The sequence below is a fragment of the Podarcis erhardii genome, assembly GCF_964252035.2.
Source record: "Podarcis erhardii genome assembly, chromosome: 6".
In the NCBI taxonomy this organism is placed as follows: Eukaryota; Metazoa; Chordata; class Lepidosauria; order Squamata; family Lacertidae; genus Podarcis; species Podarcis erhardii.
In genome coordinates this window covers 73549672-73575605 of record NC_138510.1, presented here as the reverse complement: position 1 = coordinate 73575605, position 25934 = coordinate 73549672, and the positions used below count along the sequence as shown (strand labels likewise).

The following is a 25934-nucleotide window of genomic DNA, read 5'->3' as shown; positions in this document are numbered from 1 at the left end:
AGGGGGAGGGGGCTATTGGGGGAAAGTGTGAAAAACAGCGTACAGAGATGCCTTATGTTTGGATAACTGCTTACTAAAAGAGCCAGTGTGGTGTAGTGGTTAAGAGCAGTAGACTCATAATCTGGTGAACCAGGTTCACTTCCTCGCTCCTCCACATGCAGCTGCTGGGTGACCTTGGGCTAGTCACACTTCTCTGAAGTCTCTCAGCCTCACTCACCTCACAGAGTGTTTGTTGTGGGGGAGGAAGGGAAAGGAGAATGTTAGCCGCTTTGAGACTCCTTCGGGTAGTGATAAAGCCGGATATCAAATCCAAATTCTTCTTCTTCTACTACTAAAATGCATGCAAATATGCACAAAATTGTGCACAAATGCCTATATGAAAAGAAATGCACATGAAAATGCTGGGGTTTTTTGCAAACTGGTGCAGAAATGTGATGAATGGGACTTAAGAAACCAGAACTCAGAGATTTCTCCATCCTTCGTTCCCTCTCTCATTCTTTCTCTCTCCTATTTGAGAAACTTTAGCTTTGCCTGAGTGGGAAGGAAAATGCCTTTCTAGAGCTTCTCATCAGAAAAGAGCACACAGAACATCTAGGCAAACATGAGACATCTGGTGGAGAGATCACTTGCTCTTTCCCAAACACATCAGTCTTGAAAACCACATGTCAGAAAATGTCGGTGAACTGGCATACTGGTTTGAATGGCATACTGGTTTAACCTCAGTTGAATTCTTATCCATGCCACAGAATGCCCCAAAATAACAAATGGTCCTTAAAACTGGATGCTATTTGATAATTTAATCTTGATATGGGTATGTGTATGAACTGGATGAATAAAACATCAGTTTTCTATAATATATGATGCTATATGACAGTCTTTCTTAAACTTGGGTCTCCAGATATTGTTGGACTACAACTCCAATCTGGTAGCTAGGGATGATGGGAGTTGTAGTCCAACAACATCTGGGGACCCAAGTTCGGGAAAAACTGCTGCTATATGATATAAAATAGCTATATGATATAATATGATATAATAGCTATATGATATAATAGCTCTGAAGATGCAGTTTTCTAGACTCCGCTGCAGTCTTCAGCAATTGGGGGTGTAAAAAGAGGCTTTGGGGCTGAGAACTCACTGCTAGAGTCATTGCAATCAGCACTCCCTTCTCAATTGTGGGTTAGGACCATGAATTAGGAATGGGCGAATCAGGCGATTCAGATTTCTTTCTGTTTCTTTTTCTTCCGGTCTTTGGGTCAGTTCTCCACATTTCCACCTCAGTATGCTGCTGATTTTACTTTCTTGGGCTCCATGATCACTGCAGATGGTGACAGCAGTCACAAAATTAAAAGACGCCTGCTTCTTGGGAGAAAGGCGATGACAAACCTAGACAGCATCTTAAAAAGCAGAGACATCACCTTGCCAACAAAGGTCCGTATAGTTAAAGCCATGGTTTTCCCAGTAGTGATGTATGGAAGTGAGAGCTGGACCATAAAGAAGGCTGATCGCCGAAGAATTGATGCATTTGAATTATGGTGCTGGAGGAGACTCTTTAGAGTCCCATGGACTGCAGGAAGATCAAACCTATCCATTCTTAAGGAAATCAGCCCTGAGTGCTCACTGGAAGGACAGATCCTGAAGCTGAGGCTCCAATACTTTGGCCACCTCATGAGAAGAGAAGACTCCCTGGAAAAGACCCTGATGTTGGGAAAGATTGAGGGCACAAGGAGAAGGGGACGACAGAGGACAAGATGGCTGGACAGTGTTCTCGAAGCTACGAACATGACCAAACTGCGGGAGGCAATGAAAGACAGGAGTGCCTGGCATGCTCTGGTCCATGGGGTCACGAAGAGTCGGACATGACTAAATGACTAAACAACAACAAATGCTTCTGATTTATTTTAAAACACCCTGAAAATTCACCAGCATTTCACTGCAAAAGTATCCTAATGCGTGCATCAATTTGTGCGTAGTTCTGCCTAATGCTAAATGGTATGTTAACTGCACAAATATATGCTGTTTTCCGCACACTTTATGAACATGCATCTTTATGTACACAAGACTTGGCCGGAGAAGCGCGATGCAAAATTCAGTGAAGCACAGGTTGCAAGGGATCGCCGTTTCTCGGCCGGCTTGTTGGTTTGGGCAGCGCGAATGAGGCAGGATCGCCTCTCGGTGCGAAGTGGAGCGACTTCCTCTTTGCATCCGGACAGTGACGTCAAAGGGTGAGCACTGGTTCTTGTCAGCTTTCTAAAACCAGCGGCTTCCTGCGGCCAGCATTCGATAACCCCCAGAAACACAAGAAGCGCCCTAAAGGAACTTGGCTAGAGGGGTGGGCTGGCGACTGATACCCTCCTCGGGGCAACATGGTGGTCTTGGGGGAGTATCGGGAGCTATTGTGGTGATTAGAGAGTCCCGCCTCCCCCCTCAGCTGATCTCGAGGGATTGGCCAGATGGGCTGCCCTTGTGCTTCGCTTCCCTCCCCCTTTTTTAAGACCTCTGGGCTGCAGAGAAGCTTGATATAATCACCATGACAACTTGCCATCTATGAGCATACAAATCATGGAGATGAAATAGACAAAAGATTAGGCCTGCCCTGAAAAGTACAATAAGTTTCTTATTTAGCATTTAGATAACTGCCTTGCCTTTCGGAGCAAGCTTCAAAGTTGAAGCCAGTTTAGACCAAGAGGATTAATTCTTTCTCCCGCATGCTTCATTGAATCTCTCATTACCAAACTTTGTCTGTATTGATGTAAGATTTGATTGAAGATTAGAGCATTTAGCAAATCTTGCTTTTCTGCATGTATCAGGCCTTTTCAAGCACAGCCCGGTGCTGCCCCAGTGGTCAATACCCTTACTTTTATCCAGTGTCTGCTTCATTTAAACTTAATCAACTCCATCAATGAACTGGAACAGGGAAACGTCCCTGCGGTAAGAATGCGGTGCTCTTCTTAGATAATTCTTTGCTCCTGTTCCCCAGTCTGTTGGTGTTAAACCCAAAATTGCACTCTGATGAACTTCATCAATATGATAATGACAATTGGGGCTCGATAGCCGTCCTGGATGTATGCGCATGGTTTTTGTGCATGCATAGGAGAATGGAAAGTGCATCGTGAAAACCAGATACAGTGACTAGCACTTATTGTTCCTGCTAACTTCTGCTTAGCTTGCCTTTCTGGGTTTTTATTTATTTGCTTTTTTTCCTTTCAGGAGGTGGTGTCCTTGCCCCTTCACCAGATCCCTTCCTTGGTGATTTTGGAAAGAATCTTTTTGGCCGCCCTTATTTTCAGGCTTGGCACAGTCGACGTAGCAGTGAAAACGCTCCTGAAATGCCCTTGAGCATTTCATTCCAGACGAAATCTGTGGCTCTCCCAGATTTTCATAATTGTAGAGTTGAAAGGTAACCCTGGGGGGCATCTAGACCAACCCCCTGCAATGCAGGAATCGGCCATGCAACCTCTGCATAAAATACTGCAAGAAAGGTGAGTCCACTGCCTTCTGAGGGAGTCTGTTCCGTTGTCAACCAGCTCTTACCGTCAGAAAGTTTTTCTGAATGTCGGAATCTCCTTTCTTGCAACTTCAAGCCACTGGTTCGAGTCCTACCCTCCGCAGCAGGAGAAAACAAGCTTGTTCCATCTTCCATGTGACAGCCCTTGAGATATTTGAAGATGGCTTCTCATACAGGGGGTGATGGAACTGCCACAACTTTGCCGCTCTGGAGGCTGGAGACTTGATATGGAATGCTATGCCCTCAGACATAGGAGTCATCTCTGAGGGGCTGTGGGGGCTTTGGCCCCCAGAATAAAATATTTGAGGGGGCAGGGTCCCCGCAAAGTTGATGGACATTACCATTCAAATGGTGTGAGTGCACTGCATCGATTATGTGGGTCTGGGCTTACCTGGACCCCCACAATATTTTATTCAAGTTGGCACCCCTGCCCTCAGACTAGGTAGCCAGTGGGTTCCTTCCTGACGCCATTGGACTACATCAGCCTCCCATCAGCCTCAACCAGCACAATTGGGAATGTTGGGAGTTGTAGTCCAACATCTGAAGGACATCACATTGGCAACCCTTGGATGAGAAGCTGGCTATGGTTAGTCAACCAGTGAGATCAAAGCGCTTCGCACATGCTCTGAGAACCTCCTTGCTGCCACTTCCAGGAATGAAGCTTAAAAATAGGGCTCTTCCAGGCAACCTGTTTCGTTGAACTTTCATTCTGATTTGCTTGCGCAAAGCACCTTATGTGGAGGTTAGATTACAGCTGGCCTTTATGGAGCATTCCTTCTGATTATGTTGTGGGGTGTTTAAATGTCTTCCCCTCCATCTTTCCACACTTTCCGCTTCCATTTCTCATCGCTTGCGTAACTGCAAAAAGCCCCTTCTTTTTTGAAGTGGGTTTGCGGCGTTGAAGCGAGCTTTGATCCACTTCGATCTGAAGGAGTGTCTCCACTCCCACCGTTCTGCCCGGACACTGAGGTCCAGCGCCGAGGGCCTTCTGGCGTTTCCCTCACTGCGAGAAGCCAAGTTCCAGGGAACCAGGCAGAGGGCCTTCTCTGTAGTGGCACCCGCCCCGTGGAATGCCCTCCCACCAGATATCAAGGAGAACACAACTACCAGACTTTTAGAAGACATCTGAAGGCAGCCCTCTTTAGGGAAGCTTTTAATGCTTGATGCATTACTGTATTTTAATATTTTGTTGAAAGCCGCCCAGAGTGGCTGGGGAAGCCCAGCCAGATGGACGGGGTAATAATAATAATAATAATAATAATAATAATAATAATAATAATAATAATTTCAATTGCACCAACCAAAATTTCCCAGTGCTTCAATTCCTTGTGCAAAACACCGGCCCATCTAAGAGCCTAGAACTATGTGGGGTGTTGTTTTTAAGTGAACAGGCTCATCCTTGCAGGTGATAAAAAAGAGTTTCTTAGAGCATGTGCAGATTGCTTTGTCTGCACTACTGGCTTTAGTCATAGGGCACAGCATTCCACATTTCTTTTTTCTTCTTCTCCTTTTAGAAATTAACCTTTGACTATTCAACCTTTGCTGAGAACAATTAGCCACCGCCCGTTGGTAGGGATGAGGATTTGTTGCCTGGGGCCAGACTGGTCAGGTGAATGCTTTGGCTTGGGGCCTTGAATTATGTGCCCGATTTCTTCCCCTTGTCAACAAGTTTCCCCAGCAGTAGAGGACAGATCAATCAAAGCTGACAGGGTGCATGTGAAGCTTTTACGGTGTAAATCTGGAGCTCTCGTCCCAGCCCAGCGGCTGCTGCATCTGTATATCATTTTTATACGGCTACCAGTAGAGCAATTTCCAAAGTATTTGCAAGGAAAATGGATGTCCCCATCTGTTCGCAGCATCATAAATGTGCCACTTTTGGAAGCTTTTCCCCGGTAATCATATCTTTAATGATGAACAAACTTGTGATATATACCTTTCCATAAAATGGGGTTTTCTTTCACTTTATTGTGATTGGCTGGAATAAATAGCTTTTCCATATGTTAGGGAGATAAAATATAAGGATTAGCAAGGCTCATTTGCTAGATCGTAAACAAAAGAAACAATTCATCCCAAAGACTCCTTAAACAGAAACAACTACAGAATTGAGAGGTGTTAATGAGGGAGGTCCGGTGGCCTCGGCCATAAAGAGAGGAAGAAATGCAATAGAACAGATGGGCTGGACTACAACTCCCATCATGTCTGCTTTGGAAGAATAGCATCTGACAGGGAGAGCCTGCAGTTTTGTACATTGTTCTGTAGTTTTCTAATACAGTCAGCCTTATCCGACACATACTCTCTAACATTTCTCTGATGAAAATAGAGACATCCTATTCCATTATTATTATTATTATTATTATTATTATTATTATTATTATTCCCCCCCGTACATCTGACTGGGTAGCCCCAGCCACTCTGGGCTGCTTCCAACATATATTAAAATATTAAAAAGCTTCCCTATACAGGGCTGCCTTCAGATGTCTTCTAAAGGTTGTATAGTTATCTCCTTGGCTCGGCCAGTTGCATATCTCCATACCCTTCAATATTTATCCGATGAAAATAGGGACATCCTAAGGGACGCAGGTGGCGCTGTGGTCTAAACCACAGAGCCTAGGGCTTGCCGATCAGAAGGTCGGTGGTTCGAATCCCCCCGACGGGGTGAGCTCCCATTGCTCGGTCCCTGCTCCTGCCAACCTAGCAGTTCAAAAGTACATCAAAGTGCAAATAGATAAATAGGTACCACTGTGGTGGGAAGGTAAACGGCGTTTCCGTGCACTCCTCTGGTTCACCAGAAGCGGCTTAGTCATGCTGGCCACATGACCTGGAAGCTGTATGCCGGCTCCCTCGGCCAATAAAGCGAGATGAGCGCCGCAACCCCAGAGTCGTCCGTGACAGTACCTAACGGTCAGGGGTCCCTTTACCTTTACAGGAAAAGCAGGACATTCTGAGATCAAATCAGAAACTGGGACAATAGGAGGGGCTGTTATGAGCCTTGATTTTTAAAAAATAATTGTTTGAGTCTTTCCTGTGATTTTGCTGTGACTTCATCATTGCTTGGGTCTTCACCGTGAGGCAAGGCAAATGGCTGTGGTGCAATGGTAGCTAGGAATGTTGGACCCAGGAGGCTTAACATGCACCCTCACTGTGTGATCACGGGCTGGTTCTCTTTGGTGCAGGACTATTGTCAGCACAAAGTGATATGTCTGTGTATGATGCTGCCCTGAGTTCCTTGGATGGTGGGCCGAATTACGGAGGTGAGAAATGAAGACCTCTTGAACATCGAAACCAGGCTCCTGAAATTCTACGAGTGTCAAATCTTCATAGGAACTGTATAGGCAGCTGCCTTCTCCACTGCTCCTACCAAGCTTTGTAAAGTTGTGTTAAAGAACGTAGGGCAGGGAGGAAGCAGCTGGAATACAACTCCCATCATCTCCACCCAACAGTCATTGGTCAGGGATGGTGGAAGCCATAGCCCAACAGCTTCTGAAGGGCCACAGATTCCTCTATCCTTGCCTTAGAACAGTGTTTCCCAAATGTGGGTCTCCAGCTGTTTTTGGACTACAACTCCCATCATCCCTAGCTAGTCAGCTGGAGACCCACGTTTGGGAGACACTGCCTTAGAATGTGGACTTCCTGGGGTGAAAAGCTAGGTACTTGGTTGATTATATGTCAATATCTTCAATGTATTGTATAAATTTACAGCCCCTAATGGAGGCTTTATCAAGCTTGTGGGTGCAGGGACAGACTTTGGTCTTTCAAATTTCAGCAGTGCCCTTTGCGAGCCCAACAACTGATGCCCCCTGAAATATACTCAGAGTCGCAAAGTGATTTCATGCTCATAGTGGTGAGGAGGAATGAATGAATGTCCCCTCAAAGTATCTGCTTTATATACATTATTTACACAATGGGCTGCACATGATTGGCTAATTCCGGAATTCTACTGTAAGCCAATCAGGTTGTGGATTCGCTTCTATCTGGAGAATGATTGGGTGGTTCCTGCCAACCAATCATACTGCTGCATTGTTCTAGAACCAATCAGACTGCTGCATTCTGAATCCTATTGTTCTAGGACCAATCAGACTGCTGCATTCTGAATCCTATTGTTCTAGGACCAATCAGACTGCTGCGTTTTGGATCCTATTCAACTCAGTACATAACACCCCTCCCCTCTTGTCTCCCGTTCTTGCTCAATTCACTATATCATTGCTGCGATGCCCTGCAGTGCCCCCTAGGCTCAGCACTCATTGCGTCGGAACCACTTGTGCTGCCCTAAATCCATCTCTGGCAGATGTGCACAGATACATTGCTACTTGTGGCATTTCTGATAGGAGGCCAGGATTAGGCCTTGTTGTTCCAGCAGCCCCTAACCCACTGAATTCAGTGGCCAGACTCAGGCTGATTTGATGAAGCCAGCTCAAGCCCTCTATGAGACAATAGAGATCACAACTTCAACTCGCCGATATTTATTAATACAGGCACCTTGTACGCTGCCGAAAGTGAGATCCTGATGTGGTGGGGAGCCACACCAGCACCTCAGGTTTCCATGTTTTAGTCTCCTTTCAAAGACTTGTAGAATTCCAGCTGTGGAGATTCTCTGATCTTGTTCCTCCTGTTACGAACAGTGCAGTTCCCTCACTCCAAGAGGAACAGCGGTTCATCATCCTCTGGCAAGATAGTGATGAACGGCAGGTTGTATTCTCTACCTTTTGACTCTTAACAGTGCTTTAAACGCATGCAGGCTGCACAGAAACAACTTCTTCAAGCATCCAAATTACATAAAATATATGTAATTTAATTTGTATGCCACCTTTCCACAGTTCAAACCATGCTCAAGGTGGCTTCCAGCATGAAAAAATCACAACAGGAACAGAAGCAGTCATAAACACTAAACGGAGAATTAGAAAACACAAAGCCAAACTGACAAATTTCCACATAAATCGCAACAAAATCTAAAATAAAAATCAACCTTCCCCGCCACAATACCCCAGCCCAGCAGCAGGAAATGTTACAAGTAATAAAATATCCCCTTGGGATCCCAAGGCTGCTTCAGAAATAAATGCCCTTTGCCCACCAATCACATGTTATTCAGTGCTTTCTGAGGTGCTTGCATCAGAACAGAGGAAGCTGCCTTAACACTGAGTCGGGCCATTGGCCCATCTAACTGGCAGCGGTTCTCCAGGATTTCAGACAGAGTACTCTCCCAGATGTTGGGGACTGAACCTGGGGGCTTCTGCATGTAAAACAGATGTTCTACCCCCAAGCTTTGGCCCTTCACCATTAGGTATGGAAATATTTCTCCACAACGGTGAATTTTCCCCACCCTTCCCAACAGCAATTTCCTGGAGGCCTTTGCCCTGTTCTAGCAAATTTCCTGTGGATGCAAAGGCTCCCAAAGTGCCGCATTTTTCACTCTATAGGACGCACCGGACCATAGGACGCACCTTGTTTTAGAGGGGGAGAACAAGAAAAAAAATTTCTCTCCCTCTCTGCTCAGCGCCCCTTCAGCGAAGCAGCAGGAGAAATGGAGCCCCTTCCATTTCTCCTGCTGCTTCGCTGAAGGGGCGCTGCGGAAAGAGGGGGAGAATTTTTTTTTCTTATTCTCCCCCTCTAAAACAAGGTGCGTTCTGTGCGTTCAACTGTGCTGCCCCCCCTCAAAGACCAGGTCGGGGAGCAGTGCAAAGGCGGCGTGCTGCCTTCCCACTGCCCCCCGAGCTTGTGGGGCTGGCGGTGGGGGGAAGTGCTGCTTTCCCCCACCGCCAGCCTCAAAGATCCCTGAAGCCTTCGGAGCGCAGTGCGAGTTCCTGCTGTGCTCCGCAGGCTTCGGGTTCCTTTTGCTGAAGCTGGGATAGCAAGACTCTCCTGGTTTCAGCGAAAGGAACCTGAAGCCTCCGGAACGCAGCGGGAACTCGCGCTGTGCTCCGAAGATTTCAGGCGGCTCTCCCTGAAGCCTGGAGAGCGAGAGGGGTCGGTGTGTACCAACCCCTCTCGCCCTTCAGGCTTCAGCGATAGCAACGCGAAGCCTCCAGAGCGTGGAGGGAACTCTCCCTCTGTGCTTTGGAGGCTTCATGCTGCTATCGCTGAAGCCAAGGAGCCTGCATTCACTCCATAGGATGCACACACATTTCCCCTTCATTTTTGGAGGGGAAAAAGTGTGTCCTATAGAGCAAAAAATACGGTACGTACAAACGCCCTGCGAGCTGCCCATTATTTCATGGCAGAACATCTCTGCATGTATATCTCTTTGCACATGCAGAAAGGCGTCTTCCAATGTTCCTGTCCACAGGCACTCCGGTATGTGCAAGGAGTTCCTGTGTTTTTGGACTGCGGTGAAGGAAGCAACTCTAAGTGTGCTAAGGAGGAATACACACACAGGGTGTGTACACACCACCCATTTAAAGCATACGGCTTCCCGAAGGAATCATGGGAAATGTAGTTCACCCCGCATAAAGCTACATGCCCAGTACCAGAAACAACCTGCAGTTCCCAAGATTCTTTGGGGGAAGCGATACGTTTTAAATGGATGGCGTGAAAGCAGCTCAAGACAGATGTCTGCTTTTAACATTTCAGATAAACTATCGTAGCCCAGGATTCTGACAAAAACCTGGAGAGTCGCTTATTTCCTATCCCCTATTGACAAAGCAGCCATATTGGCTAATTGGCTGAGATTTTAATAATTCATGCTAATTGAAATATTTCATCTAATTAATGACTGCGGCTACGATAGCTGGCCTCAAGAGTTGCAATGACAATAGGAGCAGTACATCTTTTTAAGGTTTAAAATCTTTCTCCCCTGATTCCCTTGGCTTGATATATGGGCTAAGAACACAAACATTATCTTTTAGGAAAACGCGACTCGGTGCCGTCTCAGAAGACAGGCCCAATACTGCTCTTCATGAAGTCCTTTCCCGGAAGGCTTACCATGCAAATTCAAACTTAAGGTGAGGATCAGTCATGCTGTGTTTGCTGGTTTGGTGCTCTAGTTCTGATTTTCCATTCAAGACGCAGAAGTGCTGAGATGTCGAAGGACATAGAATAAAACACAATAGATAAAATGCTAGCAGTCCCATTGCAGTCTCCCCATTCTGTGACATGTTTTGGGAGGAGGGCAGAGAGAAGATGAGCATCCCATCACCAAAATTGGGCAGCAATTTCATGAGGATTGCAGAAATGGATTCCTCATCCTTCACCAGGGATGGGGTACCGCATTTTGTTACACCCCAACTCCCAACAGCCCCAGCCGGCATGGCTAATGCTCAGGGATGATGCGAGTCACATTTCAACCTTTCCCATCCTTACTCAACACACCTCCCTAGAAGTAACTCCCATTGAACTCAGAGGGACTGTCCTTTGCGAGGACTCTGCGTTGGGTTGTGCTGTCCAAACTGTGGGATGTGATACATAAGTAGCAGTCAAGTACAACATTCCTTGTTTTCCTAGAGTGGACATGCAGGGGAATGTTTAGTCCAGCCAGTCGAAAACTTCCTGTTTCCTCCTGGCTGGGACATACTTCCTTTGCATGTGACTAGAGGTGGGTGTGACCTTACCTGTCCAGGTAACAAAAGGGCAAGGCATGCTGCCACACTCTCTCTTCCATCTTACCTTTGTCATTGGAGCAGCTTTTAAGCTAGAAATGCTCTGTTGGCTTTCAGCCAATAGAGGACACTGGGATTATCCCCATATGGGATAGATCCACATGTATCTACTTTGTAACTAAGTCTGTCTTCAGGGATCCAACGCTGAACTGATGATGTGAGTAAACTTCTTTTACTGACTTCAGATAAGATTGTTGTGTTTTTATTCTTTTAAGAGGGATAAAAAGGGAACTTACCAGGAACATACAATTCAATTACACAAGCCTGCAACCAGCTATCTGCTGTGTTTAAAAGGGAATGTAATTGTCATGAGTTGGCTCGCACATACATGTTTGCCACTTAGACAGCATATCACCACAGACGTGTTTCAGTGGGGTCAATTCACACACTCAGCTTCCAGTCATCAAGTATTCTGTATTCTTGATGACATAGGAGCCAACTCCTAGGGCCAAGGTCTCTTGCCCCCCCCAATGAAATATTTGAGGGGGCTTGGTCGCCCCAAAGTTGATAACATTGCCATTCAAATGGTGGATGTGTAGGGCTGCCATACATTTGGGTTTTCCTGGACATGTCTGGGAATCTGCCAGCAAAATGGCGTCTAGGCGGATTTTTGCTGAATTGGCAAAATGTTCGGGGAAACCTGAACATATGGCAAGTAGGGTGATTTTTTTTATAAAAAATGATGATAATAATAATTCTTTAAAAAGCAAAGAAACACCCCCCCCCAAGAAAGCTCCACAACCTTGTCTGGATTTCCACTTTTGGGAATATGGCAACCCTATGTATGTGCACTGCGTCCTGAGATTGATTGTGTGGAGTGGGGCTTACTTGCCCCTCCGTGTTTTATTCATGTGGGCACCCCTGTTTGATGAGTGGCATATGGGCATGTGAACATGTGGAAAAGTGAAAGTAAGTGATGGCTAACCATGTGGGAATCGGACCAAATAGAAAGAGAGAAATATTCCATTCCTCTTGCTTCCAGAGAGCAGGATCCGGAATAAACACGGGCAGCATGTTCAAAAGCAAAAACATATGCGGCAGCAGCGACTTTGATACACCGTTTCCCTGAGTGCAGGATCAGACCCTAAATCTATGCCAAGAATGACATGTTAAAAATAAACCTGCTAGATCTCTTGGAATGCAAAGAAAGCATCAGCAAATGTGGGAAAGTGTGAAAATGCCGCCCCCCCCCTTCCCTGGGCCCAATCCGATCATTGCTGAGCTCCCACTCAGTTCAATGGCATATCTGCACAGAGAGCCTTCACCACCAACCTCCTTTTTTAAAAAAGAGCAAAATAGAATATTTATTCCTGTCTTTGCCGACAACTGTAAAAGAACACCTTTCGGCTGAGATGATGCTTGTGAAATATTAGCCCACGTAGTTCTCTGCCCCCCCCCCCCGCAAGAAGCTGCTGTAATTAAGGTTTCATAATGAAAGCCTGCCACCTATTTATCACCCAGAACTTAAAACCTTGTCCAGAATCGATGCACAATTCAGCTTTATTAAGAGTTTGGTTTGCAGGGGTCTGGAGGGAGAAGAGGCAAGGAATTGCTAATTGTAGGCAAGCCTTAAATTTCCGGGTGTTAAATACAGTAAAAGGGATAAATAGGGTGATAAATAAACCCTTGTAATATGTTATCTATATAAAAAGGGAAAGGAGAAGCTCAGGTTTTTGTTTTTAAGCAAGGATGCCTTCACCTTGAAATCGGTTCTGCTCACTGGTCAGGTACAGCTTGATTAAACTGAGATATAAGCTGCTTATAAAATTAAAGGCAAGAACAGATCTAAGCGGAAAGAAGGGCTTTAAATATCCCATACACATGCTTACTTTTGTGATATAAACACCGGTTTCTTAGAACTTTCTTTGCAGGCTGTCAAAATGCAACTGGCTTTTCCTTAGAAACAAGATAGATGAATAACTTAGCACGCCTTGCGAGTTGTGTTGCACTTCTGATGGAAAACATACGTCCTCATCTAGCAAAGGAAGTGACTGCCTATCTGCCGATTTAAGTTGCAATCCTAGAACCATAGAATCCTAGAACCAGAGTTGGATGGGACCCAAGGGTAATCTAGTCCAACCCCCTGCAATGAAGGAATCCTGTTCATATTTAGCTGGGAGTAAGTCCCATCGTCTTTTGAGCAAACATACATCGGGTTGCTGTGTCAGTTGCACACCTGGAAGCAGACATCCCCATTTGAAATTGTCTGCTGCAGAGCTCACCTAAGGATGAATCAGGAAAGTAATCTCTTAACACTAAATCATGTAGAAACACTACTAACAGTATGGATAAAATACACCCATACTATTAGAACAAATGTGCTAAACAGGTTCATTCTGTTTCTATGTAAGAGCCCGTTCAGACATTTGGCGCCTGTGAGACAAATGCTGAAGACATTCGGTAAAACACATCATGGTTCATTCAAACAGATCCCCCATCATCATTAGGGTCTATTGACGATGTATTCCCATAGCAAACCAATCACTCGGTTGGCACTCTAACTATCACAGCTCAGATTGGGCTAAAACATGAATTGTCCAAGATTCACAAACCAAAGACTGGCTGAACAGCATAAGGGTAATATTATACACAGCAAAGCTTTTGCATTTAGAATGGTTTAAAGACAGGGAACAGGCAGCGAACCCTGTGCATTTATTTCAACCCTGTGGCATTTATTTGTTCCTTTTTTCAACCTTCATTTTCAACAAAATGCTACTATAGTTGTGTGTGTGTATATATATAGACAAGAATGAATGCATCCGAGCTATCAAAATGCTTGCTTTTTGTATTATTATGGAACAACAGTTGTTATTATGCTCATAGGCGACGCCAAGATTCTGGATCTAGTCAGCAATACAACATTTTCATTGCATTGTGATATGAAATGGTTGTAAGCCACCCTGGTAGGTGTTGGAAGGATGGGCTAGTATTTCTGTAATAGAAGACTGGGGAACACCTTAGATCAGATTCAGCGGGTGTGGAGGCGAGGAGAAAGAAAGTCCCGTTTTGAAAGCAGACCTCATTCTGCTTGCACCCCCACCATGCACTTAGCACTACAGTGGTACCTCGGGTTAAGAACTTAATTCGTTCTGGAGGTCCGTTCTTAACCTGAAACTGTTCTTAACCTGAGGTACCACTTTAGCTAATGGGGCCTCCCACTGACACCCTATTTCTGTTCTCATCCTGAAGCAAAGTTCTTAACCCAATGTACTATTTCTGGGTTAGTGGAGTCTGTAACCTGAAGCGTCTGTAACCCAAGGTACCACTGTACATTGAATTCCACTCCCTAACTACAAGCAAGCTGGGAAATATGAATGGATGCTTCATCCTGGGAAACCCTTGTCTGCAGCCAAAGATGTCACACCATGTCTTGTGGGTGCATGATCTGCTGTGTCACCATAGGCTGGAGTTTGAGCACATGGTCCCCCCCCCCAAGTTGTTAGTGAGTAGTTTGAAAAACCTCTGCCAACTAAAAAGGCTTCTGCTGACATACAGGCTGACCGAGATGTTACTGCAGTGCCCCTTCTTTCCCCTGAAGGCTCTGGCATGCTTTGTCCATAAAATTAACCTTTGTTTAAAAAGCATTGCAATAATTCACAGAAAAGGGCAAGTGGTTAATGCAATGGTTTCCCCATGTTCTGCCTTCAAGGAAGTCTTTTTTGCATTCACTTATATTCTGGGGGTTTGCTGCAGGATGTATGGATATTGCATTCTAGGCCATGTTCAGCCTCTCTGGTGTTTGCTCTCCCCACAGGAAGTATTTTTGCCTCTGAAACTTCAGAGCAGAAGTAGCTGACAGGACGCTTCCCAGAGGTGGACTCCAACACCTTCTGGAGGGCACCGCAAGCTAACCCCGTCTTCAGGAGTTTGACTGGCCCTGGCACTAAAAGAGACACAGGCATCTGGGTATGTGGCTGCCAGCAGAGGTGGACCCCTAGGTCTGGTTACAGCCTAGGCAGGCCCACTGTCAGGAGTGGGTGTCAGGGGAAGGTCAGTAATAAATCACATGGCATCAGTGAAGCAATCTCCTTATTCAAGGAAACCAGGAAACCGGGTTGACTCAGGAGGCCAGCAACTCGGCCCAGTGGATCATGTCCCAATGAGGCAGTTGTCTGGACTGAATGTCCCCGCCTTCCCGCAGTTTCCTATATCTCCTCCCCTAGGTCCTTCCTAAGCAATCTGAGACTCGGTCGTTGTGTCTGTCTTTACTCCTTCCTCTTCATACCTCTTCTGGTCCTGGAAGGCCAGGGGAAAGGGGAACTGGTCACAGCAGGAGCGGGAGACTCCCTGGCTTCTTCACCAGCCGGACTCATCTCTGCCTCTGGGCCTCCCTCCTCTCCAGCCTCCACTTCTGCCTCTGATTCTGGACTGCTCTCTGCCACAGACTCTTCCTGCTCACTAATCCTGTTACTTCTTCAGCTCATCCTCCCAGGCTGCTTCCTCTTCTCCTTCTGACCACTCGCCATTATCCTACCACTAGTCTCCGGGCTTTGAGCCTTCTTCCCTTGGGGGTTCCCCAGCTGGCGCCAACCACCATTCTTCTGTGTCCAGAGTACATCCTCTGACATCCGCATCCTTGCCTGTTTCTCTAGGAGCTGTGCTGCTAGCTAACCCGCAGTTCAGTAGGCCAGGGGCAAAGCAACACACCCCAAAGACCTGTGTATACTAGATGCATATAAAAGTGACACCATCCTATACTGTGACTTGTGGCAAGCTTTCCAAAAAGCTTAGCCAGCACTACTCTAGAGCATGCTTAAACCAATGTAGTTCCCTCCAGGAGTTGCTGGACTACAATTCCCATCATCCCTGACCATCGGCCACGCTGTCTGTGGCTGATGGGAGTTAAGAGTCCAATAACTTCTGAAGTTATTGGACGACATTGGCTACCCCAGCTCTAGAGATACCAGACAATATTTAACAGCATAATTGTGCCCCATCAATAACTATTATTAGTTTTGATCTCACAGCGCAGCGCCCTCCTAACTCCACAATCCTGATTCTGTATCACACAACTTTTCTCCCTCCCCCAAAGCAGAGGGAGCCTTTGATGTAATTTGTGCTACACCGTTATTTGTGTTTTGAGTCTGCCCTGTGTGTACGTTGCCGAAATCCTTCGGCTTGTGCCCTTGGCTTGAATTCTCTCTTCTCTGCCTTTTCTTTGACACCCTCGCCGGCTTCCCTGCGCTACATATTATGTGTTCTATTTCACAATATTGATGTTCTGCTTCGCCGTGTTGTGCAGGTGAAACCTGATTTCTGTTAAAGCTGTGTCACCGACTTCAATGAAGCCGGGATTTATTACGACGATTCTCCTACATGTTTCCGTGGAGCCTGGCTTGATCTTGACTCGGATCTTTGGGGAGTTAACATAAATAACAACAATGATCACAATCCCTCAGAAGCAACACAGGGCTTTGTTCACCATGGGCTTCAGTGGGAATTGAGACCTCTGAGCAAGTGGCTAGGCTCCAAATGCGGGGGGTGGGGGAAGATAGAGGAGGGGGAGCTTCCCTAAGTTTAGGTTGCCTGACTTTTCTGCTTCTTGCCTTTTAGGATGTCCTAGACTTGAATGCACAGAAGTGATAAACATCTCCCATTGATCTAACCATCTTTGAAGTTCCAGGCATGAGGTCTTAAGCTGTGTTCTTAATTGTTATTGTTGTTTTTGTTTTTACAAATCATGTCCTAGTCTAGTAGCCTAGCACAGATCTTTTTTTTTCAAAGGGGCTCCTCTCCTGCTGTCCTCAAAGAACATGTTAAACCCTCCTAAGCTGTGATTCTAAATACACATACATGGAAATAAATTCCCTTGTAAACCACGGGGATTACGTTCCAAGTAAGGCTGCTGTCATAAACATGCTTACTCAGTTGAACCACTGAAATAATGAGAAGTAAACTTGGTTAAAATCAGACACTGTCTTTGAGACTGACATTCCAGAAGAGAGAAGACAGGAGAATTGCTGTAAGTCTTTTTCCCAGCATGGAGAAGCAGGGATAGTGAAAAACTGAGGCATGGAGACACAATGAAATTCTGCTATGTGTACCGGATTTCTGCGAGTCTTGCAGCTTTTAAAGGTGTCAAACCTCTTCAAGGAAAAAAGTGGGTAACTTTAGCACAAGTGAAATGCACAGGCCCCAAATCTCTGCTTATGGATGTCTAAAAATTTAGAATTTGCTAGACAATGTTTTTCAGTTTTTTTGCCCAGTTGTTGCATGGGCTCCAGACGTTTTACCTCTGCCAGCAATTCTGTTGTGGGGAAATGCGTGTCTTCCTGTAATTCAAATGACTAGATCTTGATATGGGGAAAATGAAATCCTCCCGTCTGGCCGTAGCTAAGGGCCCTTATTATAATCTGAGGTGTTCTAGGCACATATAAACAAGGAGGAAACAAGCCCATTTCTTATTCCTTTGTCTTTTTCTGCTCTTTTAAGAACTTCACTATTGATATACTGAAATAAGGTAGTCACAGGAGGTTTCTACAACATGGTTTTGCTGAATTGGGTACCTAGGCCTTTTTAATTTTGTCGCTGGCTTAAATAGTCTGCACTCACTGTTGTTACCTGTAAGACAAGATGGATTTCCAAGCAGCTTTGGCAGACCTTTGACTGTGTACACATTCTGGTTTGCTTTATATGCAGTGCACTCCCAACACTGGTTTTGGAAATGGTGTACACATGACATTAGCCACAATTCATACCTATCCTTTTCTCATATCTGCTTTTTTTAAAAAAATGAAACACTGCATTTTGATGTCGTTCCCACTTGAAACCAGCTTTGATCCGAACCGAGAAAAAGAACAACCTTGCTACATTTGGAGCCAGCAATGTGTACACAGCCTTAGTCATGGAAGTTGAACTAAATTTCCTTCCCCCTGCCCACGCCGAGACCTTGTGCCACTAACAATTCTGCGGCAGGAGTTCAACAGGTGCAGCCTCACATCACTGCATCTGTATGGAAGGGGGGAAAACCCACATTTGCCAACCAATAAAGGCACAGGAACCTTCCTAGCAGAAAAGCAGCAACTGGAGTCTAGAGGGAGCTCGCCATTATATTCATTGTACAGATAAGGAACTAATATTAGCATCGCAGTAAGGCCACAGCCAAGCAATGATCTGGATCCAAGGATGAGCTCAGTACTTTTGCCATTGTGCCTATTGTCCTCCTGCAGCCGAAACGAATACAAATGTCTTCATCCGGCTGGTAATAATTCAAAATAAAACAAATCTGTGGGCTCAGTAACACATGCATATGAGAACTTCTTTGGAGAAGGCTTTGTCAGAATTCATGAGATCTCCTCTATCAGCTTTTTAGCACAAGACAACCACCAGCAGCAGAAGAAGAAGCAGCCAAGGGGGAACAGATTAATTTGGCACTGATTATATGCCTGCGCGACGGATTATGGCCCTGCTGTTGGTGAGCCCTAGGCCTGGTTTGGAAAAACGGGAAAGCTTGGCTCAGGCAGTTGTATGTCGCATTTGCAGAGTGCCCCCTGCCGGTGCCCTTCACGGATCAATGGAGTGCAGGGCGCTAATGAAAGGAAGATTGGTCAACAATATATTTTAATTACTGTACGGCTTCTCTCGCTTCACTGGCCTTGTGTGGTGATTGCAGGGCTTTGCGGTGTCCTGATTGACACTTGGCCTTTTTCACACACACACACACACCCTCTTTCTTTTCCTGTGCCATATTCTAGGGTTGTCATATTTCAAACCGTGAAAATCCGGACAGAAAAGTTTGTTTTTTGGCCAAAGGTGTTGAGCTTTTTTGGGGCAAGATAAAAATAAATAAATTAAAGATTGCTGTTTTTGAGCTATTGTAAGGGGAAATTGGCACTGCCGACATGAGATGCATCTGGATTTTTCCTGGATATCTAGATGATTACTATGGATGGATGTGGAATTCCATGTATGTCCATGGAATTCCGGACGTATGACACGCGTTCTCTGATTTCATTCCCTTGTCACTTTTGTCTTAAGAAGCTCCCCATCATCCTTGGCTGGTCTTATCTCTCTCTTGCTCTCCTTTCATTCTCCGAAATACACCCCCTCCCCGCACCGTCGAAGCCACCCGGCGGGATCCATCCGTCGCGGGCAGCCCAGACAGTTTTCTTGTACTTTATTAAAGTGTAATCAAACATCGGTTAAGTGGAAAATAAATATCCAGATCTAATAAGCTGCTCAGTCAGATCGTGTAAATGCAAATTGCAAGCTGGTTCCCATCTCCCCGCCAGGGGACTTGGAACAAGCCGCAGCAATGGCTTCATCCGCCGCGATTGTAAATCAACGAAAATAATGGCTGGATAATGACCAGTTTGCGGTTTCAAGCAGATTGAATGATAACAAACGGCGTGTGTCGCACCAGCTTTTCATTTAGCATCTCATCATGGAGCGAGCAGCTCGCCTAACAGCTTGCCTGCCTCATTAGGTTGTTGTCGGCGGCTTGTAAATTCCTGGCTGCAGCGAGCAGATTACCTGACAAAGTTCCGGAGGAGGGGAGGAGGGATGCGAGACAATTCAATCCGGCCCATCCATCCCCTTCCTTGCAGAAGGGAAACCGCCTTGATCTATTGCTGAGGGCTGCAGTGAATGGATAGCAATATGATGCTTTCCTAATGGGGCAATGGGAAAGGGGGGGGGGGGACATACACACGCCGTATAATATAGAGAGTGTATCTGAAGAAGTGTGCATGCACACGAAAGCTCATACCAAGAACTGACTTAGTTGGTCTTTAAGGTGCTACTGGAAGGAATTTTTTTGTTTTTAATATAGAGAGAGGGAGAGAGAGAGAGGAGGGAAAGGAGTCGCAGCGCTCTGCTAGGTGCCCCAGCGAGCTTTCTATTTCTTGTTTGTGCTGATGTTGATTTAGCTGCTAATTGGTGACAGAAATTGTCAAATAAGCGGCAGAGAGCGACTCCCCTCCCCTCCCGGAAGGTGCGAAAAGCCTTTCAAAGATGAACTGCTTGCCTTTAGAAAAAGGGGGGAGAAGGGGGTAAAAAAAAAAAAAACCACAACCAAAGAGAGAGAGAAAAAATGCAGAAAGGGAGGAGCAGGAGGAGGCGACGACGGAGTTTTGCTAAATTTCTCCCGGATATTTATTGCACGCATTAAAAAGACAAATCAGGCAGCAGGCCCCATATTACAAAGATCTCCCTCGTCCTCCTCGAGAAACAGGGATCGGGCGCGTGTTTGTTTGCGGAATGTGTTTGCTTCCAGGATGTAATTTAACAGAGTCCCACTCAACCTATTTAAACAGAGAGGCGGATAAAGGGCTTCCTGGAGATCTCTGGGGGAGCTGCCAGAACCCTGCTTTGACTCCTGCTTTCCCCAGGAGCATCCGCTGAACAGTAATTAGGCTTTGATACTCTGGCAAATGAACAGTAATTAGAATCTGCTACCTCCAAGTCCTTTCTGCCGCGTTCCCGGCTCTCCCGCTCCCTCCCCATTATGGAGCATTTAGATGAGGCAGCTTTCCACCAGGGCGAGCCTCGCCACAGCCCCACAGATGGCCCAGGGAAAGCGAGAGGCTCTCCGTTGGAGGGCTCTGGGACCTCCGAGGGGATTTTCTGGTTATTAGAACCCGACTAGATCAGGGCCAATTATAAAGAAAACTGTCAGTCAAGGGGAAATGGCTACATGATTAGTGAAAAGGACAAAATCAGGTGAAAAGTGTGAATCATTCAGGCAGCTTTGATTTGCTAATCAGGGGAAAGGGAGAGAAGAGGGGAGTCCCCAGCTGCACCTCTCCGGTTTACTCTTTTCGTTTTTTATCGTGACCTTCTGAGCAAGTTGCTGATTTAATCTGTGGATGTAGAAGAAGAAGAAGGGGGCCAAAAAAAAAAAAAAAATATCAAAATACACACGCACAGAGACAGAGAGATGAAGGGGGAACAAGCAGATCTCTCGGAAGCCCACAGAAACAAGCTCCCAAGGAGCCATGGCGGGGTCAGGCAGTGTAAATTGAGACGAGACGACAACCCCGCCTTTGAACAATGGCTGCGGCGGGAATAAGCGAAGCCCCCGTCGTTCTTAGGGGCAGGAGCTTCCTAATTATGTTAATGGTTTTTAATAGACTAATTCCCACTGTAAAGCTTCGGGAGACGGCGTGCGCTCCCGCCCCTTCGCTTCTCCGTCGAGAAGGGCAGCATTAGCAGCAGCAGCAGCAGCAGCAGCAGGGCTGTCTCTTTTGCAAGCGCGCGTGGCGCCATTTTCCCCTCTTCTCCCCCTTCAGGGGCGCGCACACAAGAAGGCGCCTCTCCCTTCCCGCCTTCCTCCGCCGCCGCCATGGTTTTGACATTTGAAGGGCGTGGCGGCCCCTTTTGTCAGGTCTAGCTAGGCCTTGGAGAGAGAGAGAGAGAGGAGGCAAGCAAGCAGCAGCAGCAGCCGCCGCCGCGCGCCAGGAAGGGAGCTCTAATGAAGATGAGCGAGAGGAAGGAGCCTGACAGTTCTGGCAGCTGCGGCATCGGGGCCGCCATGCTAATTTCCCTCGCCGGGGAGAGAAGGGGCCGCGATGATGGATCCCCATCGCAACCCCCCCCCCGCCGCCAAAAAGACAGAAAAAAAGAAATCTTGACCACCCGTCCCATTAGCCTCTCGTCGCTGACAGTGGAAGAGAAAGAGACGGGGAGAGGGGAAGGGGGAGATGACGGAAAGGTGGGAAGCAGTCAAAAGAGCCGCGCTGAAAACCTGAAGCTTCTCTTCCCAAAGTAATAAAAATAATAAAGCCACCCCCGCTCTCTCCTCCCAAGACGCTGCTTACTGCCAAATTAACCTCTCGACCAAGGAGCTGGTGGGATTTGGGGACTGACAGGAGGGGAAATAGTTGAAATGTGTTTTCAAACCCCCACACCGCCCAGCCCTTGCGAGGTCTGAAGCTACTTGGTGATACTCTTTAGGTGCGGCAGAAAACAACTGGACATTAATGAAAAGTAGCTGCCTTCCTCCAGACGCATTGGTGCCCCCTTCCTCCAAATGCATTGATGCCCCCTTCCTCCAAACACATTGGTGCCCCCTTCCTCCAAACACATTGATGCCGATGGATGAGCACAAAAGAGGGTTTTGTCTCCAAATGCTGGAATCTCAGGCTTTTAATACACGATAACTGGGGTAGGCGGGCAATAATTACGCAGTTGTCACTCATTGGGAGTGATTCAGTTGCCTTTGCTCAAGATAGTTATTTTGCTGGGGGTACTGGATATTTCTAGCACCTCCACTGCTTGTTGCTGGGAAAGTGAAGTTCTCTGGCCAGATATTGTCAGTATTGCGATTCCCACCTTGCAGAAATGTCACAGGCTCTTGTGGATTAGATCTAAACTCTATATCCGTTTTCTTGAACCTGCTGCCCTCCAGATGTTGCTGCTCTACAACTCCAACCATGCCTGACGATTGGCCAAACTAGCTGGAGCTGGTGGAATTGCGAATCCAGCAATATCTGGAAGGTTTAGGAAGATTACTGTAGATCACTGATGAGTGGCAATGTGCCTTTCTCTTCGGAATTTTCATCTTTGAGTTCGTTTTTTTAAAAATATGTTAAATGGGCATAGGACCACCTGTCTAGCAATCAAGTTGTTCCATCAAGTAGCTGTCTTGACACCATCAGTCTTCCCTTGAGCTTTCTACAATGCTTGAGCTTTCTACAATGCTTCAGTCTTCCCTTGAGCTTTCTACAATGCTTCATACCCAACTACATTTTGGGTGCATGGGCTATTCTTTCTCTCCACAGCCTGCTCCCCCTATGGTTATTTTCCTGCATCAATTCTAGACCCACACTTCCAATTCTGGATAACAACTGTGTGAATACAGTACTGTAGGAAAAGATGGTTGGATTACATATTGTTTACAAACTTTTTGCAACATTTGAGGAATATGTTTGCAAAATGTCAATTTGATGGGATTGATCAGTGGTCTCTTTAAGTTATTCAGACACTTTCTGCTGCCCCCTTGTTCCCTCCATTAGAAGCATTTCTTCTAATGCTCAGCTTAACCCTTTCTGGGCACCTTCTTGGCTACCTGACAAGCCATGAACAATAAGAGATTTGTGTGCATTGCTATTGAACTGGGGAAGAATGAATTGGCACACCATATCCTTCAGCAATCAAGAAATGCAAATAGTGAGCCAGAAGGAGTTGGAAGACCTTGCATCTCCCCTACCAACTTCTTTCACGTCACTGTTAGGCAGGCCAACCTTACACTTCGAGAAGCATGACAGCAGGTGCTGTGCGCATACGAAATCCATCCATCAAGCTCCTCATTACAGCAATTTTTATTACCGCCTTAGTTTTCAATTTGTATACCTGTGAGTTTGGATATCTTACGGCTTTGCCATACTAAAGGAATTTAGTATTTAGAGTATGACATTGGTACCAAATGACAGAGGCTACATTTCATCTTGAAAAACTGGCAAAATATGGATGACTTTTGCATTCCTCATGAAAGGCTAAGGCTTTAGAATCACAGCCCTATGATGAAACTTAAAACCCAGGTGTATCTTTGCTGTGAATGTTATTGTGCGGATCAGGCTAAAAACTGTTGACACATCCCCTAAAATACAAATGACCTCCGCTTCGGACAAATAGAAAAAACCAGTTTGGAGGGGATGAAGCACAGGGAAGCTTCTACACAATTGTCAGGGTGAATTTTTATTTTTTTTAAGAGCGAGAGGGAAAAAACCCTGTGTCTCCACTTTGCAGTTGACAAATAGTACGGTGTGGAATGCTTGGGAAGGCAGAGGAAGAGGGTTACCTTGACAGACAAGAAGTACAATTATCACAATATGATGAAAGAGTTTCCACGAGGGTGTATTGCACCGTTAATTACTGTCCTTTTTCTACAGGCTTCTAATGTGAGGAAAAACACGCAATGACAAGTGTGGAAAAGAGCAAGCACTAAATTACTGTCAGAAAAATAAACGGAGTAGTGTGCTGCTGCACAGTGATTTACGGGGGCAATTAACCACCACCCCACAGAGCTGCTGAGGACAGCACTGCTGCCTGCGGAAGTGTCAGGAGAAGAGGAAGGAAGAGGCATGCTTGGCCGTGGCTTACCAGACAACTTTGCAAAATAAAATAAAATAAAATAAAGCAAGGAGCCGAGGAATGTGAGGGCATCAGTAGCATGTCTAATCCATGTGCATCTCTCCTTGCCTTTCTGTCCTTAAAGGTTGAATGCGGAAACAGGCTGAAATGAATGCACAGATCCAGAGTGTTTCACTAGCGGCTGGAGGCCACTTCTAAGAGTAGTCTGCCTCTATCCATGACCAACTTCATGCCCATGGGAAACTTTCAAGTAGGACATCTCGTGCTGTTTTTTACCGGCACCTGCTCATTGGAGGGATAGGGCCTCTGAACTCAAAGTTCCAGTCTTAGACAAACACTATGGATAGCTATTTTTTTTATTGCACTCTGGGCTAGGGGCCCAACTTCATGCTTCAAAAGATGCAGTGTTTTGTAGCTTCGACTGCATGGAGAGTGGATGCAGTGATATCCTTACCATTCTTCGTCAAGTGATTATGTTGATCTCTTCTACCCAAATCTCCAGAATGATTTCCTGTTGTGTGGTGCTAAATTTGAAAAGTGGTGCTCTCTGTTTCCTTTATCATCAAGGTTTCCAATCTACAAATTAAACATATAAGAGCCAAAATGCAACTTGGATTTAGTAAGAATTCAAAAGGGCTCTTCATAGTGAATGAGGGAAAAACCCCCACATATGAATTAACTCTGGCATATACCTACTAAAAAGGTAAAGGTAAAGGGACCCCTGACCATTAGGTCCAGTCGTGGCTGACTCTGGGGTTGCAGCACTCATCTCGCTTTATTGGCCGAGGGAGCCAGCGTACAGCTTCCGGGTCATGTGGCCAGCATGACTAAGCCGCTTCTGGCGAACCAGAGCAGTGCACGGAAACGCCGTTTACCTTCCCGCCAGAGCGGTACCTATTTATCTACTTGCACTTTGATGTGCTTTCAAACTGCTAGGTTGGCAGGAGCATGGACCGAGCAACGGGAGCTCACTCCGTCGCGGGGATTCGAACCGCCGACCTTCTGATCGGCAAGTCCTAGGCTCTGTGATTCAACCCACAGCGCCACCTGCATCCCATATACCTACTAGAGAGCAACAAACACACACACACTGTGCTATACATAATCTTGGGTTGGAATCAATCTCATTCATCAGCTTTTCATCAGGTCCATGGTTAGGCCAACTTAACCGAAACAGAAAACCAACCTTCCACCTTTGCTGCTGCTTTTTCCTTCTGCAAGCATAAAATTTTGAATGGATTTTCAATTGTTTCTCCCATTTCACCCTAAATTGTCCCAGTTCTCATGCTGTACGCCTGCTTTGTGCACGGAGAAGAAAACAAATCTCCCAGAGCTGTGCTCGGGAGCTTGTGTTCTTCAGGAATTTGGAGGAGTCTGCAGATCTGCTTATTTATCATTGAAGCCAATCTGGTTTGCAGGTGTGGTAGATGATTAAAGAGACTGTAAAATAAAGGTTAAATGAAAAATACTCTGCAAGAGGAGAGGTTTGAATGTAAGTTTTGATTAAGAGAGTGCTATTCCATCAGGAAATCTGGAGCAAATGCACTATGGAGGATGAGCTGAAATGGTACGAGTGATGGTCAGTGGGGCAAGGCAACCAATGGGACCCAGAGCCAAGGAACCCATGAACTAAAGGCTGCACTGTCATTTTGGCTGTTTTTATAGAGTCTCATCACATAAGAGAGAATGCACACTGCCTATCGACTGAGAGAATGTCCAAAAGTTCCCTGTTAACAGGAATGCAGATATTCTCAAAGTCTGTTCAAAGCACCCTCCTAGGCAGACAGCCTCAACAGAGCTGAAAAACT

At 46.0% G+C, this 25934-nt stretch overlaps 1 long non-coding RNA gene across 1 annotated transcript; it reads left to right on the top strand.

Moving 5' to 3' along the window:
- The first annotated feature begins 1945 nt into the window (after positions 1–1945).
- LOC309344072 lies at positions 1946–24830 on the top strand. Its single transcript, XR_014157603.1, has 3 exons — positions 1946–2222; positions 10345–10440; positions 23925–24830. It is a non-coding gene; the product is annotated as an uncharacterized lncRNA (long non-coding RNA).
- Positions 24831–25934: the final 1104 nt, after the last annotated feature.